Below are 19,076 nucleotides of genomic sequence, written 5' to 3'. Positions count from 1 at the left end.
CCCAGGAGGCAGTGGCCGCATTTGAGAAATGCTGGTATAGAGGAAATGATTTTTTTATTTGCTTATATATGACATGAATAAATACAGATTTTACATATCCTAGCATGCAAATGTATTGTCTTCTATGCCAGAAATAAAAATCATGCATGCAAATCGTGCCGCAAAGTCATGAAATGGGCTACAAATGCAATAAAAAAAAGTCTACAAAAGTTTAACAAATGGCGAGGGGGTGGCGCAGAAGACGCTCTTGCCTGGGGTGCCATTTGGCCTAGGGACAGCCCTGATCAGATGAACATAGAGAAAACATGGAATTAGTTGTATTCTAACTGCCACTACTGCTCTAGGATCGGTGGGTCAGGCTGGGTTATTTCCTTCCGTCACTCACCATCACTGATGCTCAGATTTCTGTACTTTAATGAGGTCTTCGGTCACTCTTGTGCAGCCTCATTGTCTCGATGATTTGCCTGGGTGTAACTAATGGGAAGTAAGTGGTAGAGCCCACAGAGCTAGCTTCAGCATTTATCTTATTCAGCGGTAACGCAAAGGACCTCCAGGCCTGTCCCCTATACGACATTGGCTTTAGAAGTTAGCAGAAGGCTTGAGGCCCATGAACTTTGGCACAGATAAATGACCCGATGGTCACCTGGGAATAGAATGTTTAAAGGGAAAATTTGTTCATAATGACACCAGCCAATCACAGGAACATGAGCTAACTCCAGCTTCTGGATATTTTAGGATGGGGATATCTGCAGATGTCTAACCACAAGAGGGCCATGGCAATGAACTGATGTATATGAGAATAAGTTGAGATCATTACTATACTAACCTATAGGACAAGGCACCCCAGCATTAGTAATGTGAGGAAATACAAATAAGGAAGAGGGGAGAACCCCCTACAGAATATGCATTAGGCATGGTAGCATCAGCGTAAGGTATTATACAAGTTGTATCCCAGCCTGTGGGCAGGAGGAGAGAGAGATGTAGCCCTTGGGAGGTGCCGCTGGTGACGATGAGGAAGATCATGGCTGACATTTCAGGTTGTTCTGCAAGGGATGGTGTGAGTATGGATGTGCAGATGTACTTTCTGTATTATTTCTCTCTACCATGCTGGGTTAGAGTGTTTGTGACAGTGCTGAATGTATCAAACTACTATAAATACAGAAGGGTTCCTGTAGTGTGAGTGCTGCAGCTGTGCATATCGGGGTTCCCAACTGAACAGTAATTTTAATAATACTGGGCCTGATCTTGGGACAAGAAGCTGTCAACCCTCAGAGTGATAGCTGGGAATTCTTAAGTAATCAATATAATTAAAGATCCAATTCTGTCATTGAGGTCATGGGTTCCATGACTTTAACAGACCTCCGTGACTTCTTTGGCTTCAGCCCACTGCAGCGGTGGGGCTAGAGCAGGTGTCAACCTCACCGTAGCAGTGGCCAGGGCCAGAGCAGCCAGTGATGGTCAGCCCCCATGCGCAGGAGCAGCGGCCGGTCTGGAGCAGCAGGCAGCGGTCAGCCACCAGCAGGCCTCCGACTGTTACTGCCCCTCAGGATATTTTTAGTAAATTCACCAGCTTTCATCAATTTTGGTTTATTGCCCATGATGTGTCTGTGACTTTTACTAAAAATACCTGTGACAAAATATTAACCTTAACTATAATTAGTATGATTCATAGACTCGGCTACGGTGAACAATTCTGTTCATTAAGCACAAGTGGGTGTAAAGTCTCTTTCAGCTGGATTGGTTCCTGCAATCAAAACTTATTGTCACTTGACTCACCAGATCAGCTCTGTGTGAGCAAGGGGTTGCGAGTCCTTACAAATACATGGTAGTTGTTCAGAGGAGAACTACACCAGAACTGAATACCAGCATGTGGCTACCCCAAGATGACTCAGCACTGCAGAGCTAATTAGCAATGAGCAAGCAAACCAGTTAATCAGGTAGCATATGAGGCAGCCACTGGCCCCTTGCTGAGAGATACCCCTGAGATTAGACTCGAAGGGCCAGGTTTTTAAAAGTGTTTAGGTGCCTTCCATTGAAATCAATGGTAATTAGTACCTAGGCACTTTTGAAAAGCTCACTAGGCTTCTATCTGCATCTTTAGGTGTCTAAACACCTGTTTCTATTTTGTACATTACTTATATCTGAACGGCTGAATTGGGAAACTGGGTTTGGCAAAAATGTTGCTCAAGCTACAGAACTAACTCTTCTTTCCTTGGGAAGGGTCACTGCCAGCTGGGATTTTTAAAGCTTCAAAAACTGCAGCTTGTAGCAGAACTCCTTTTAGCAAGACAGGCTGAATGAAAGAACAAAGGATTGAGAAATTTCCACTACTTGCATCCGACGAAGTGGGTGTTCACCCACGAAAGCTCATGCTGCAAAACGTCTGTTAGTCTATAAGGTGCCACAAGACCCTTTGCTGCTTTTACAGATCCAGACTAACACAGCGACCCCTCTGAAAAAGGATTGAGAAACCTTCCAAGGTTTTCTTGCTCCCTGCTGGGGCTTTTTTGCGAGGCAGAGTAGATGGGCAGGCCTGGAAGGAGTCACTAGAGTTAGCTAACTTGAGGTAAAATCCAAGGGAGTTTGTGGAATTCACATGAGTTCACAGGTCCACGTAGACCCCAGCCTCCCCTAGTCTTTACTTCAATCTTCTAACATGAAAATGACAAACTGCCTCATCTCCGCTAGGATTTTGCCTCCTGTTGTTCCCTCCTGTTAAGAACAGACCTTTTCTCCTAGTGAAGATGAACACCAATCCCCTTGGGCCTGCTCCACAGCCCTTGCACATTTGTCTGCCTGGTGGCTGCAAGAGAGAAGATTACCTGACTTCCAATCTCTTCCTAAAAGTGGGAGAAGGGCAGGGGCTGTGCCTGAAATCCCATAGCTGGGACACAAGGCTTCTGTGCCCTGCATTTGCTGAAGCATCAAAGTTCCGCTGTGTGGGGGCCGCTCTATTGTAGTGACAGGGTCCCCAGAGCCTGGCTCATCCAGTACCTAGCCAGTCAACAATCTTGGGCACTAGAAATGATTGAACAGCTGGGAAGGCACCAGTAGGACAGTTATGTTGAATGCACAAGGAGAGAATATATTGTTTGATAAGCTTCTGACTACCCTCCATTTACCTAGAAAAAATGTCTAAAGTAAGTGGCTACTACTTAACCTCATAAAAATTATGGGTTGGTGTTTTAACCTCCAGCCTGTGGATAACCCTAAAGTATTTGACACTCTGATGTGATTTCTGGAAGCATCATCCTTTGCCGGCAATACAGGTAGGAGGGATGAGAAAACTGGCATCCCTACTGCAGATAGCTACAGTGCTAATGACAGGGGTGCAAACACTGAGATGGCCAAGCTTCAGAAGAAGTATGTAGCCTTTCCAGTTATCTGCAACACTTGGAGTAAGTTGCTTTCTTGTATGTAGCTTTTTTGCTATTGTAAGCAATAGGCTACAGCTATTTTGCAGCATTCTTCTGAAGCAGTGGATCCTGGCCATTTCCAAACTCATTCCCTTGCTCAGTGCTTTGGATTATGTGCTTACCTAACACTAGCTGAGTGGCCTCCCGCCTTTGCTTTGGGTCCAGACCTGAAATTCTTCGGAACACGGCCCCTTTGGTTTTGTGTCTAGGTTTTTGTTAGCTAGCATTTCACGACTGCACGTAGACAACTTGTTGAGATGGACAAAAAGTGGCTTTCCCCTAGTGCTGTGGATCTAGAGGGCAAAGGGTCAGATTCCAATGTACCTTGGAGGTGAGCAGAAATGGCACAGTGGTCTTCTTCTTTGGAGACTCAGCGGTGAACATCTGGAGAGGCTCTGCAGCCACACAGTGACAGAAGAATCATGTCCTCTCGTTTACGGGGATGATGCCCCTGCATCAGCAAGACTCAGCCTCCAGAGGGCTAAGTAGAGCAAAGGAAGCATTTTATTAACCTCATCAAAATGATTCTTTGCAGCCCTCAGATGTCTGCCTTAGGAGAGGTAGGTGCCAGGTCAGGTAGGGCCTCAGGCAGTTCCAGCACAATCCATCTTTCTGCTCTGAACTACTGTATGCCATGTAAGCCTGGGGAGGCGGTGGAGAAAGGTCCATGTTCACACAAAGCTATGCTGGGGTTACCCAAAGGTTCTTCATTTGAAAGTATAGGATGCAAGAAGAGTACAAACAACCAGTGCCATTTCTGCTGAGCGGCTGAGCATTATGCTAACGTAAGCAGGGGAACGGTCCCGCGATTGTGGGGGAGCTTTCCTGGCTTCTGCACTACCCCAGTGAAGTGGGCTAGCGAAAGGATCCGAGTCCTCGCTCCCACTTCCTTTACCCAGAGGCCTTATTCCTATCTGGCAGAGTCCTCGTAACCCCAACAAGGCTGGGCCCAGGATTCCTGGGGGGCTCGACCCCCAACCCTGCTGTGCTCACCCAGGACAGGGGCTGGGGTGTCCCCACTCCGGGATAGCCTCTCTGCACTGGGCACCTCCCTGACCCACTGATTATTCCATACAATTTAAAGCAAATACAAGTTATTTACTTAACAATTAATTTAAAGAAAAGAATAAGAAAAAATGGGAACGGTTACAGGGAAACACCTCACCCTGCTCTGTGGCAGGGACCATCACAAACAGTGTCTCTGGACATCAAGGCACTTTGCAGTCTGTTCCTTGTAGGTCCCAGGCCTCCGTCTCAGGCCCTGGCTGTGCTGCAGGGATGCTGCGGGTGGGACACATGCAACGGTTTTGTTCAATATCTTCATTAATGAGCTGGAGGATGGTGTGGACTGCACCCACAGCAAGTTTGCAGATAACACTAAACTGGGAGGAGTGGTAGATACGCTGGAGGGTAGCGATAGGATACAGAGGGACCTAGACAAATTGGAGGATTGAGCTAAAAGAAATCTGATGAGGTTCAACAAGGACAAGTGCAGAGTCCTGCACTTAGGACGGAAGAATCCCATGCACTGTTACAGACTAGGGACCGAATGACTGGGCAGCAGTTCTGCAGAAAAGGACCTAGGGGTTACAGTGGATGAGAAGCTGGATATGAGTCAACGGTGTGCCCTTGTTGCCAAGAAGGCTAATGGCATTTTGGGTTGTATAAGTAGGGGCATTGCCAGCAGATCGAGGGATGTGGTCATTCCCCTCTACTCAGCACTGGTGAGGCCTCATTTGGAGCACTGTGTCCAGTTTTGGGCCCCACACTACAAGAAGGATGTGGATAAATTGGAGAGAGTCCAGCGGAGGGCAACAAAAATGATTAGGGGGCTGGAGCACATGACTTATGAGGAGAGGCCTAGGGAACTGGGATTGTTTAGTCTGCAGAAGAGAAGAATGAGGGGGGATTTGATAGCTGCTTTCAACTACCTGAAAGGGGGTTCGAAAGAGGATGGATCTAGACTGTTCTCAGTGGTAGAAGATGACAGAACAAGGAGTAATGGTCTCAAGTTGCAGAGGGGGAGGTTTAGGTTGGATATTAAGAAACACTATTTCCCTAGGAGGGTGGTGAAGCACTGGAATGGGTTACCTAGGGAGGTGGTGGAATCTCCTTCCTTAGAGGTTTTTAAGGTCAGGCTTGACAAAGCCCTGGCTGGGATGATTTAGTTGGGTTTGGTCCTGCCTTTGAGCAGGGGGTTGGACTAGATGCCTCCTGAGGTCCCTTCCAACCCTGAGATTCTATGATTATATGAATTATATGAATGGTGGTGGCCACACACCTCCAGGCTTTGGGTGGTGGGACCCTTCTTCCCAGTGCCAGCCCCCCATCACGTTAAGATCCCCCTCCCAGCCTGGCCTGCAAAGACCCTTGGCTGGGGGTGTCTTTCTGCACTGGGCCCTTTGCCCAAGGTCCCCCCCTTGGCTGGCCCTAGTTGCTCACCACACCTGGCACTGGGGCTGCAGCTCTGCTCCCAGCACAGGATCTGCTCTCCCTGGGCTGTGCCTCTGGCTCTGTGGCTGCAGCTCTGCTCCCAGCACAGGATCTGCTCTCTCTGGGCTGTGCCTCTGGCCCGTGCCTCTGGCCCCTCTGGATCTGGCACGGCTCTGCTCTCCAGCTCAGCTTGGGCCCCTGCTTTCTCCTTTGCTCGGCCCCACTCTGTCTGACTCCGGCACATTCCTGCTCACACACGGAGGACGGGACCCACCCTGGCCTTCTGTCTCCCTGATTAGCCGGCCTGCCCTGTCAATCAGGCTGACCTGGAGCATTGGCCTCTTGCCATTGTTCCTGGGGACTGTCAGGCTCAGGGTCCTGATTTCCCATCCACCCCTCCCTTTTTAGTGCTGGGAGCTAGCAACCAAAACACCCCCACTGAATGTTAGTAAGGGGGCAACAGTCCCCTTACACTAACACACTAATGAGATGACAGAAAGATAGGAACAGATCCTTAGCTGGTGTAAATCAGTGCCCTGCATTGACTTCAGGGGAGCTATGCTGACGTACTCCAACGGAGGATCTCACTCACCGTATTTGCATCTGGAATTGACACGTACGTTTGTATATTTCAACTTGGGTGCCTTAGGACCAGCACCAACCTTGTTTGTTGGATACAAAGACTTGTCTACACCCATCCAAGTAGGGCAGACTGAGTCTAAGGGTAATTTTTTGCATGAGACAAAATGTTTTTACTGAAATATACTTTTCTGGCCCTGCCCATACTCACATGTTTGACAAAGTCCAAAAAAGAGAGGCATAAAATAAGATTTCCAAAGCTCAAAATATGGGAGTCCTTTCTTTCTTTATAATAAATGGGTTACAAACTCTTTTTGAAGGATCAGCATTTCTCGACTAGATCATTCACACACAGAGTTGTGTTACACCCAGAGCCAAATCCGGAAGCCCTTCTTTGGAAAATCTCCCACAGGATGAATGGAAGTCTAGCTGGAGTAAGGACTGTAGGTTGGGGCTCTAGGTTTCCGTAGAACAGAATTAGCACCCTCTGTGGTAGAGAGACAAGGTGGGTGAGGACCAGCTTCTCATAAATAAATGATATTGCCTCACTCACCTTGTCTATCTAATGTCCCGAGACCAACATGGCTACAACAACACTGCATCCACCCTCTGTGCTAACTTCCTTGGCTGTGCCTGTGCCTGTCATTCCTACAGTCTAATATTATTTGCCTGTTGGACTGCAAGGCCATTTATGATTCTTTCGAGCTCATGAGTAATCATGTTTCCATACGCTGAGAATGTTTTTTAATGCACTCTTCCCACATGTGACCTAAAGCAATGTTTCTCAACCTTTTTGATACCAGGGACTGTTTTTCTGCCTTCCTAAACTGTGACAGGCAGATCCCAGGGACCAGTGCTGGTCCACAGACAGGTCTTTTTATGCTGTTGTTTGCTAACTTTTTTACTGACTAAAGAAATATTTTACATCACTGGGGAGAGGGATAGCTCAGTGGTTTGAGCATTGGCTTGCTAAACCCAGGGTTGTAAGTTCAACCCTTAAGAGGGCTAGTTGGGAGGTCCTGCTTTGAGCAGGGGGTTGGACTAGATGACCTCCTGAGGTTCCTTCTAACCCTGATGTTCTATGTCAGGGGAAAACAGAAAGACAATATGTTGGGGTTTCATGAAATCCACTCCTATGACAACACTTAGACCATGTTTTATGTGTATAAACAGTTATATGTGAGATGCTGGGAAAGTCACTTAACCCGAACTTTTCACAGGTGGCTACTAGTTGTGTATTTCTGATTTTCTAGGGATCCGCTAGGAGACTCTTGTGGCCTGATTCACAGAAATGCTGAACACTCACAGCTGCAACTAAGGTCACTGGGAGCTGTGCTCCAAAACTAAAGAGTGCTATAAAACACTAAGCACTCTGAAAAATTCTCAAATTGAGTATCCAAATTTAGTTGACACTTCTGACAATTTTGGCTTTAATTTCAGTTTCCCATGGATAAAAATGGGGACGATACCCCCTCACCTCATAGCCAGTTGTGAAATAAATGCCTTAATATTTGTAAAGCACTAAGCATGACCCAAGAACCTATTAATACCAGCTAGCAAAGGGGCACAGAGGGGGTGCATAGAAGTTACAAGAATATCCTGATTCCGGTATGTACATGTGATGGGTTCGGTCACAGAGAACCCTTTGAGACTGTCACCTGATGTGCTGAGACTACCTCTGTGGCCTGTTTTCTCTGCCAGCCTGGGACTTCCATAACCCTGCCTTGCTGAGCCAGACACGCCAGTCTGTTCCAACACAGACCCAGGGTCTGAACCATGCACCCCAAAGCTGAAGACTTAACTGAAAACCACGTAGCAGGTTATCTTATCTCCAGCACCCAGTTCCCAATGAGATTCAAACCCCAAATAAATCCATTTTACTCTGTATAAAACGTATACAAGGTAAACTCATAAACTGTTCACCTTCTATAACACTGATAGAGAGATATGCACAGCTGTTTGCTCCCCCAGGGATTAGTTACTTACTCTGGGTTAATTAATAAGCAAAAAGTATAAAAAATAGGATTTAAGTGGTTCTAAGTAATAACAGACAGAACAAAGTAAGTTACCAAGCAAAATAAAACAAAACACACAAGTCTAAGCTTAATACATTAAGAAACTGATTACAGCTGAACTCTCACCCCCAGAGATGTTCCAATAAGCTTCTTTCACAGACTGGACTCCTTTCTCGTCTGGGTCCAGCAGTCACTCACACCCCCAGAGTTACTGTCCTTTGTTCCAGTTCTTTCAGGCATCTCTTTTGGGTGGAGAGGCCATCTCTAGAGCCAGCTGAAGACAAAGTGCAGAGGCTTCCAGGGCCTTTTATATTCTCTCTCTTGTGGGTGGAAACCCCTTCGTTCTTCTATGCAAAGTCACAGCAACAAGATGGAGTCTGTAGCCACCTGGGCAAGTCACATGTCCATGAATGATTCCGCTTTTTGCAGGCCGATGCCTTTGTTTACATGTTAGTTTGAATGTTTCCAGGAAAGCTCAGATGTGGATTGGCGTCTCCCAAAGTTCATTGTCAGTTTAAGTGTTTCTGGATTGTGCACTTACTGAGAATAGTCCTTTCTCAAGCTGACCAAATGCTTCACTGCAACTACTTAGAATCAAAAACATTGAGATACAAGTACATAGATTCATAAATTCAAATACAAAAATGATACACACATATAGACAGCATCATCATAACCAGCAAACTACAACTTTTCCTTAGACACCCCCACTTGATCTCCTCTGTACAAGACCTGGTGCAACCATAGGACCCTGGTTGCAACAATGATCTATACAGTCACAGTTCATGTCAATAATGTCACAGTACCTCCTGGTTCACCAAAACTGTAATGTCAGGGATCAAGGAAAGCTGGTGTCACAATGGTTATGAATTTCATCATAAAATGTATGTATTTCTACTTTGTACTGAGTTATGTCTACATACTGGAGAGATGTTCTTATAGTTTGTATCTTGGTGTTAATGCCCAGCAGAAGTGAAACACTGGCTTCCTCCCAGACCACAGATAACTATCCATCTATCTGCTGAAATTGAATATTGTCTTGTTCACAAACCCCAATCTGAGCTAAACGCACCTGGAGAACAGGAAGAAAAGAATAGTGGGGGGAAAGAGCCTTATCTGGGGGTGCACTTCACAGGCTTAGTGAACTAATCCTGGGGGATAAGGAAAACACCCTTGTGACGGGTTGGATCACAGAACCCCCCCGGGAGCTACCAACTGATATACCAAGACTACTTCTGCTCCTGTTTTCCCTGCCAGCTCAGGACTCCAGCACCCTGTCTTGCTGAGCCAGAAACTTTCGTCTGCTCCAGCAAAGACGCAGGGTCTGAATTACCTGCCCCAAAGCTGCAGGTTTACCTGAAAACAGCTCACAGAAGTGTGCTTGTTTTTAGCACTCAGATGCCCAACTCCCAGTGGGGTCTAACCCCAATTAAATCCATTTTACCCTATATAAAGCTTATGAAGGGTAAACTCATACATTGTTCGCTCTCTATAACACTGATAGAGAGAGATGCACAGCTGTTTGCTCCCCCAGGTATTAGTACATACTCTGAGTTAATTAATAAGTAAAAAGCGACTTTATTAAATACAGAAAGTAGGATTTAAGTGGTTCGAAGTAGTAACAGACAGAACAAAGTAAGTCACCAAGCAAAATAAAATAAAATGCGCAAATCTATGTCTAATCAAACTGAATACAGATAAGATCCTCACCAGTTCCAGAATGCTTCCTGTTACAGACTAATCTCCTTTTAGCCTGGGTCCAGCAATCACTCACACCCCTTTGTTCCAGTTTTTTCCAAGTATCCTGGGGAGTGGAGAGGCTTCCTCTTTAGCCAGCTGAAGACAAAATGGAGGGGTCTCCCAGGGGTTTAAATAGACTTTCTCTTGTGGAAGGAGACCCCCTCCTCACTCCTACGCAAAGTCCAGCTCCAAGATGGAGTTCTGGAATCATCTGGGCAAGTCACATGTCCATGCATGACTCACAGTCTTTACAGGCAGAAGCCATTGTCCACATGGTATCCTGTAGGTCTCCAGGAAGACTTCTTATGTGGATTGGAGCATTCCAAGCTGCACTGTTCCCCAAGTGCTTCCTGATCGGGTACTTAACCTTGCGAATTCCTTCTTAAAGAAGCTGACCAAATGCCTCACAAAGCTTACTTAGGCCTTGGCTACACTTGCAAATTTGCAGCGCTGCAGCAGGGTGTGAAAACACACCCTCTCCAGCGCTGCAAAGCGCCAGTGTGGTCAAAGCCCCAGCGCTGGGAGCGCGGCTCCCAGCGCTGTACGTTATTCCCCACAGGGAGGTGGAGTACCAGCGCTGGCACTTTGACTACACTTAGTGCTTCAAAGCGCTGCCGCGGCAGCGCTTTGAAGTGCAAGTGTAGCCATAGCCTTAGAAATCAAGCAAGTATACAGCCCATATTCTTAACCTCAAGTACACAATGATATGTGTGTACAAATAGGATGAATAGATATAGTAGTTCATAACCTTTACAGAGATATGTTACATGGCATATGTAGCAAAACCCTATTCCAGTTATATCATGCATCCATTTATAAGCACTCCCCCATAAAGCCTTATGGGATACACTGTCACATCCCTATTATTCTGCACCTAGGCAGTAAGTGGACAGCATGTTTAAATATCACAACCCACCTTGGTTGGAAAGGCTGCAAAAGGCTTTGGGTGAGGTAAGACTGCTCTAGACTGGAGGTTAACCTGTTACATTTAGTCTCTAAAAAGCATATCCTGATTTTGTTTTATATATAACCCTTCTGTTTCCAGCATCCTTACTCACTATTTCTTATATCAGAGGGGTAGCCGTGTTAGTCTGGTTCTGTAAAAGCAGCAAAGAATCCTGTGGCACCTTATAGACTAACAGACGTTTTGCAGCATGAGCTTTCGTGGGTGAATACCCACTTCGTCGGATGCAAGAGTGGAAATTTCCACTATTTCTTAAATCTTGATCTTTGATAATAAACTTATGGTTGTTTTCACTATGCATCTATCTCCCATACAAGGAGTTGATCCGGAGTTGACTCATACAAGCTGGTATGTGCACTGTCTCTGTGAGGACAGCAGAGCTGGGAATTCTGTGACTGTTCAGTGGGGAAGGAGCTGGACATTAGAGGGGAACATTTCAAAGGGGCTCAGAGACTGGGGTGCTCCTATTGTTAACCTGCAAGGCAAAGTCAGTGCTGGCCTAGCCCTGAGGAGATTGGCTGGCTGGCTAATGGCTGGGAGGTGTCAGGAGCTGACACCCTGCACAAGCAAATCTCTTTCTCGTGGGAGGCAGGGCGGTAACAAGGTGACTCACAGTCATGGGAACCCTGAAAACTATTATCTTAAAGCACTAGGATGAGAGCAGCGTGGAAAAGCCTAGGAGCCATGTAATAGTGTAGGCTTTGGATAGGTGGAGTAAATAAGATAGGGGAGCTACAAATCAAACAGCTACTCACTCAGGCAACACTCTCCATCCTAGGCACTGGATGAGGCAGGCTCCTGTGGATAAAAATCGTGTGTGACCCTGTCAATACAGACTGCATAATGCATGCACATAAAGGGCCCAAGTGAAGGTGTCCTGGGTAACCGTCATTCTGGCACAGCCTAACTTCTGAGTGCTTGACTTTGCAACCACAATGTTCTTTTAACTTAGTTTTTTTTTAAATGTAACCTGGAAAGGTCCTTTAAATCACCATTTTGCTACAGTTTCATGTGCATTAGGCTGTTCACTAGAAGTATTAGGGCCCTACCAAATTCATGGTCCATTTTGGTCAATTTCATGGCCAGGGGTTTAAAATTAGTCAATTTCACATTTTCAGATGTTTACATTTGAAATGTCATGGTGTTGTAACCCTGGGGATCCCAACCCCAAAGGCAGTCAGGGTGGGCAGGTCACAAGGCTATTGTAGGGGGGGTCACAGAATCATAGAATATCAGGGCTGGAAGGGACCTCAGGAGGTATCTAGTCCAACCCCCTGCTCAAAGCAGGACCAGCACCAACTAAATCATCCCAGCCAGGGCTTTGTCAAGCCTGACCTTAAAAATCTCTAAGGATGAAGAGTCCACCACCTCCCTAGGTAACCCAGTCCAGTGCTTCACCACCCCCTAGTGAACTAGTGTTTCCTAATATCCAACCTAAACCTCCCCCTCTGCAACTTGAGACCATTGCTCCTTGTTCTGTCATCTGCCACTACTGAGAACAGTCTAGATCCATCCTCTTTGGAACCTCCTTTCAGGTAGTTGAAAGCAGCTATCAAATCCCCCCTCATTCTTCTCTTCTGCAGGCTAAACAACCCCAGTTCCCTCAGCCTCTCCTCATAAGTCATGTGCTCCAGCCCCCTGATCATTTTTGTTGCCTTTTGCTGGACTGTCTCCAATTTGTCCACATCCTTTCTGTAGTGAGGGGCCCAAAACTGGACATAATACTCCAGATGTGGCCTCAACTGTCCCGAATAGCTGGGAATAATCACTTCCCTCAATCTGCTGGCAATGCTCCTATTAATACAGCACAATATACCGTTAGCATTCTTGGCAACAAGGGCACACTGCTGACTCATATCCAGCTTCTCGTCCACTGTAATCCCCAGGTCCTTTTCTGCAGAACTGCTGCCTAGCCAGTCGGTTGGGTCATGGATTGCCACCCTTACTTCCGCCTTGCTGCTTGCAGGGGCACTATCTTCAGAGCTGGGCAGCCAGAGAGGAAGGCTGCTGGCTGGGCACCCAGTTCTAAAGCCAGTGCCACTACTAGCAGCAGCGCAGACGTGAGGGTCACAAGGTATGGGAGGTGGGTTCCCATAGGCCCAGTTTCCCAGCAGTCTCCGGCCACAGTGGGGGGCTGACAGCTCGAGCTACAGCCTCCCCACGTGGAGGTGGGGGTGTGTGACAGCTGGTCTGCAGAGCTTCCTGAAGCTGGGGGAGATCCCAGAAGTGGGTCTGACCCAACCCAGGAGTGGCCCCTGCAAGGGACGAGGACGTCTCATCCCTTCCCATCCCCAGCAGACTAGCAGCTGGAGCCCTGTGCAGGGTAGGAGGCCCCATATGGGCACCAGATTTCACAGGGGAAGATTAGATGTCACAGTCCATGACACGTGTTTCACAGTGGTGAATTTGGTAGGGCCCTTAGCATTATATAATCCAGGAAACTTGATCATGTTTCAGTACCTGCCTAATTTAACCAGAGGCAGAAAACTTTGCTATGGCTGAGGGCAGGTCTGCTCTGAGCTTTGTGCCAGCAGAAAGTCTTTCCTGTGTCCTTATCTTATTTCTTTACTCATGAATTAAAATTGGAAAATGCCTTTTCAAAGCCAAGGGGACAGCCTGAGATGCCAGTGTGCCAAACACTTGCAGCGCAGCATTACCCACTCTCTAGAGATCACTTCACCACTCCATCTGGAGGCAGGATACTTCTGCATGAATGGCCCTTGTCCTGGCAGATCCCTGCAGACCCAGGCAAGTCTCTTGGGATCTGTAGCCTTATCACCAAACTCTCATGGGAATAAACAGCCCTAGCCACTGAAGGTCAAACCTTGCACCCAGGAAGCTCCAAGAGTTTCCTGGCCCTGCTACAGGGAGCGTGGGACCCTGAGTAAAGACTTAAGGATGAGTGACAGACACTGGACTAGACCCTCAGCTCGTGTAAACGGGGGCTGCTCCATTGAAGTCAATGGGCCAGAACCCCAGCTGGTGTCAATCAGTGCCGCCCCACTGAAATCAATGGAGCGTTGCTGATTCACAGCACGCAGGCTGTGGCATTCTGTATTTATTCTGTGTGTGCTGATCTATCGCGGGGTGCATTGCTCTAGGAATTATTTAGGGGCAGGTCTCTGGCCTGTGTTCTAGATCAGGCCTGCACAACTCGTAAAGCGGCGAGGGTCATATTACTCCAAAGAAAACAGCTGAGGGCCAAACCTCCCCGGCCCCACCGACCCCACCCCCAGCGCCGCCAAGCCCCCCTGAAACAGAACACCCCCCCAGCGCTGCCCCCCCCAGCACCGCCCACCCTGCGGAAACAAACCCTCCTTCCCCAGAGCTGCCCCACCGAAACAGCGGTGTTGAACCTTGGTAATATATTATAGCGGGCCCCTAAGGTAGTATCATTAAGGTAAAAGAAAAATGTCTTTTTGGTAGAAGTAGAATAAGATCTTCCCCCAACTTTGTAATCAATTGCCCCGTTGACTGAATGAGGTGTGAATGAGGAAGGCGTGGAAGGCAGCACCTCCAGACAGCTGCAACCCTTGGAGAGGGGCTGGGAGCCAGACCAGATCACTAGAACAGGGTCAGCCACTGACTCCTCGCTCACCTCCTCAGCACCCCACCCCCTGGCTCGCCTACTCACCCCCCGCCACTGCCCGCCCGCCCGCCTGCCTCCTCAGCCCCGTCTCCCCCGCCGCCGGCTCACCTGCCCCCCCTGCTCGCATCCTCAGCCCCCTACCCCCTCCTGGCTCGCCTACTCACCCCCCGCCACTGCCCGCCCGCCGGCCCGCCTCCTCAGCCCCGTCTTCCCCGCCGCTGGCTCACCTGCCCCCCCTGCTCGCATCCTCAGCCCCTACCCTCCCGGCTCGCCTACTCACCCCGCCACTGCCCGCCCCCGCCTCCTCAGCCGCTGGCTCACCTGCCCCTGCTCGCATCCTCAGCCCCTACCCCGCCACTGCCCGCCCGCCGGCCCGCCTCCTCAGCCCTGTCTTCCCCGCAGCCGGCTCACCTGCCCCCTGCTCGCATCCTCAGCCCCTACCCCCTCCCGGCTCGCCTCCTCACCCCCCACCACTGCCCACCCGCCTCTTCAGCCCCCCCCCACCCGCCACTTGCCTACTCACCCCCCATGGGCCACACAGTGAGCCCACCTACTCACCCCCCACGGGCCGCACAGTCGGACTAGATGATCCCTGTGGTACCTCCTGACCTTGGAATGTGTGACTCCAACAGATTCCGTTGTGGAGAGGGACCCAGGCAGTCACGTCCCGTGGGCAGAGCAGGTGTCCAGGTTGGGGAGCAAAGCCAAAGATCAGCACCAGAGTCACCTGCCAGTTACCAGAATCAGGGGTCAAGCCAGAGTCAGAGTCAGGAGTTGAAGCTGAGCGTCAGAGCCAGGACTGGTAAGTGACGATGGAATCAGGGTAAGGGCAGGAACTGAGGAGAGGCAAGGATCAAGCCTGGAGCAGGAACAGTGGGAACAGGAGCAAGGGCAGGGGTCAGACAGGAGCAGAGGAGGAATCAGCCACAACAGGAAACCACCTGGTTATTCAGACAATTTCCTAGGCCTCATTTTGACATAAAGAGTGTGTTTGAACCAATTGGTGGAGCCGGGTGATCCTCCAGTCAGGGCTCCCATGAGTGGTGCCTGGCTGAGGCTACAGGTCCCCAGGCTTGGGCAGACAGTGGGTGGAGACCAGGCTGTGGCAGCTGTCTGGGCACTCTCAGGCCTGGGGTGGAGACCCGTGGCATGAGTGTTAACCAAACAAACAGCATTTTGCCATATGAGCAGTGCTACACGCCCTGAACTGAAGTAGGTCAGGCTTTTGGAGACTAGAACACGCACCTTGTCGGGGGAATTTTCTGGGAGTGGCAAATAGCTTCATTTAGGTGTACAGGACTTGGAAAGCCAGCTAGTCATAGAAAGCCTGTTATTTACTTTGATCTCTGAGGAGAAAGTCAGATTGTCAGGACTGTAATCTGACCAGAATTCCATGGCTGACAGCTGGGCGCTGCATGTGTCCCGTTCCCCGGGAACCACGAAACATTTCCCCGGGAACCACTAAACCACTGTCTCATTCGTTCTCCCCCCGTCCCTGTCTCATCTCTTAGTCCAAATCCATCCTGTTCCCTGGGGATCAGATGGGGTGGGTGGTGGGAGGGAGCCCAGCAGCAGCAGCCCGCTCAGATCAGCTGTTTGCTTAAACAGGTTTGGCAGCAACTGCGGGTGCCTGTAGTGACTGCAAGTCAAAGCACTGGAAACAGTTGGCGGGTAACAAAAGTGAAGCAAAGCGTTCCCTTGGATACGTTTCTCCTTGGTCCCGAGGTTCCTGCATGAGTGTTACATAGGGCAGGGAGGGAGCGATGTTGGGGGAAGTGAGGCAGGCAACGGGGGTGAAATTCAGAGTTTGGAAGGGGACTGCTGGGGTGAAGGAGAAGGGCTAGGAATGCTGCTGGCTGGTAATGTACTGGGAATCTTGCCAGGAATGAGAATGCAGTATTGACCCCTGATGTGCATTGGCCTTTCCATGCAGAAAGGAACTATTGGAGCAGGGAGCATAGGTAATAAAGGTAAAAATTGGAGACATACCAATCTCCTAGAACGGACCTTGAAAGGTCATCGAGTCCAGCCCCCTGCCTTCAGTAGCAGGACCAATTTTTGCCCCAGATCTCTAAGTGGCCCCCTTAGGGATTGAACTTACAACCCTGGGTTTAGCAGGCCAATGCTCAAACCACTGAGCTATCCCTCCCCCATAGGTGACCTCTATGTCCTACTCGGCCACATTTTACAGCATGTACCACTTATGTCTCCACCCAACTGCCTACTCCATCCTCAGCCCAAGGAAGTCAGTGGCATAATGCCCATTTCCCACACTCAGTGGCCCATGCTTTGCAAAGGTGTGTGGCCCATGCCAATGCACAGCATCTGAGGCTCTGGCCTGGGAAATCTGGAAAAAGACAAAGGAAAGATTAGACCTATAGGAAACTCAATACAAAGGAATACACAACATCAAGCTGAAATTAGCTAAGGGATCTGCACATGAAATTAGTCACACTAAAGGAAAAGGAACATATTCTCAGCTGCCAGTTTGCACCAGCTGGAAATCTGCTGCCATAATACTTACCTGTCCAGTATCATCTGATTTTGAAGGGCCATGCTTTAAAAAAAAGGGAAAACAGAGCAGGTCAAAGACTTTTGGCTTTTCATTTATTGTGCAGAAGGACAGTTACACGCATATCACTGAGCACGAAGCACATACAGCTTCTTGGATGCACAATGTTTAGGTATCAGTCCTGTATGGAAAGACATATATGATTGCCTTAATGAAGGCTGTGAATACACGATTCAGGCTTGTGCTCTTCATGGCCACAGATGACTTATCTTGCTAATCAGGATCAAATGATCCCAAAGAGGAAGGCTTTTAATAACAGAGATATTGTCATTTGCATGGAGATCAAATGAGTTCCACACAGCAAACTGCATCATATTCCAGTCTTTCATCACAAATAAATTCAAAGTGATTACAGAAATCTTTAACATTTATAAGCACATGAGAAGCCCTGTTCCCCAGGGTCTTCTGATATATCAGCTCTGCTGCTTTTTTAAAAAGACATTGGTTTCCATTGTGTTACCCCAATGATATGCCGGTGTCATTAAATTGAAATGAATGGTGTGACACTGCAGAGTACAGCAATGAACCAGGCAGCTGGCATCAGCACTGCAAAGTTCTCTACACTAATTACCTGGGCTCATATCACTGGCACTTAAGAACATGATCTTCTTGCAGCATTTGGATTCTTGGCATATAATCTGCTTGAAAGCAAGCAAGCACTGAATTTATCAGGCTAATCACAGTTTTCTTGCCATCTGATGATCACAAAGCACATTAGAAACATTAATTAATTCTCTGAATGAATTATGCTAGGTACACCATGCCACTCATCTGAGTGGTATGTTAGTATCCCTGCACCCCATCTTACAGATGAGTAAACTGAAGCACAGAACAAGTCAGGGAAAAGAACCCTGGAGCTCTGCCTCTCAAGTCCTTTTCTAACCACTAGGTTATATTTCTTTACAGTGGTTCCTAATTACGCAGAAGCAAGGGAGGTGCCTACTGAATTACCTCCACTACTTTGTCAAGCACAATGGTTTCTTTGCAGAGCCTCCATCCAAGGCCTAAGCCAATTTCATTTAGATATAACCTGAGCACAGCTCAAGCTGGGCTGGCTGCAGAACAACTTGGAATCTTTTACAAATGTGTAAACATTCATTCAGACTACAAGAGATACTATCAAACAAGCTGTCAGTGAGCTCAGTACTTCACACTTCACAGGCGGGCGGCTGGATTGTAGCCAATGAACAGCACACACTGTTGGGCTGGACGCTGCTATTTCCAGGTGAATGATACACGAGCTGTACAGCATGGTGTTAGGAACAAAGTTAAGATGGACTGTGCCAGAGTTCCAATAGCGTGGTAATCCTCCTCCTGCCTCCCCGGGAACCTACTATCTACTGCTTCTACTCACAGCCAAAACAGGCCATAAGAGCCAGTCAGTGCTAATTGGCCATTAACTATCATAAAAACTGAACACTTTGGAGGAGAGACTTTCAAATGTGCCTACGGGATGCAGGAGTTCATGTACCACTAACTTTCAGTGGGAGGTGTGCTTCTAAATCCCTTTGGGGCTTTTAAAATCTCTCCTTTAAATGTTCGGTGAAGCACCTATAAATAGCAAGCGATGACCCTGAAGCTAATACTGGGTTTGGGATCTCTGAGCTCTGCGATGAGGCTGTATTTTGGTCTCAAGGCTGAGCTGCTCTCTGTTTAGGATGTCAGCTCAGCCATGCCTGAGTGAATTCCACCCTCATCATCACCGCTACTGTGCCATATGTCCCCCGGGGTGTGTTTGTTCCATAAGGGGCACACACAGTGATATCAA

General features: G+C 48.2%; 2 long non-coding RNA genes across 2 annotated transcripts; one reads left to right on the top strand and one right to left on the bottom strand.

Moving 5' to 3' along the window:
* Window positions 1–772: 772 nt before the first annotated feature.
* On the top strand, window positions 773–18,373 carry LOC120406968. The gene is made up of 3 exons (XR_005599709.1): window positions 773–1,057; window positions 15,369–15,538; window positions 18,215–18,373. It is a non-coding gene; the product is annotated as an uncharacterized LOC120406968 (long non-coding RNA).
* Window positions 8,856–16,142, bottom strand: LOC120406967. The gene is made up of 4 exons (XR_005599708.1): window positions 15,982–16,142; window positions 15,346–15,595; window positions 11,903–11,945; window positions 8,856–9,030 (listed from the first exon to the last, which is right to left on the bottom strand). It is a non-coding gene; the product is annotated as an uncharacterized LOC120406967 (long non-coding RNA).
* Window positions 18,374–19,076: the final 703 nt, after the last annotated feature.

This window comes from Mauremys reevesii, linkage group 5 (assembly GCF_016161935.1).
Source record: "Mauremys reevesii isolate NIE-2019 linkage group 5, ASM1616193v1, whole genome shotgun sequence".
In the NCBI taxonomy this organism is placed as follows: Eukaryota; Metazoa; Chordata; order Testudines; family Geoemydidae; genus Mauremys; species Mauremys reevesii.
This window is presented reverse-complemented; position numbering and strand designations above follow the sequence as displayed.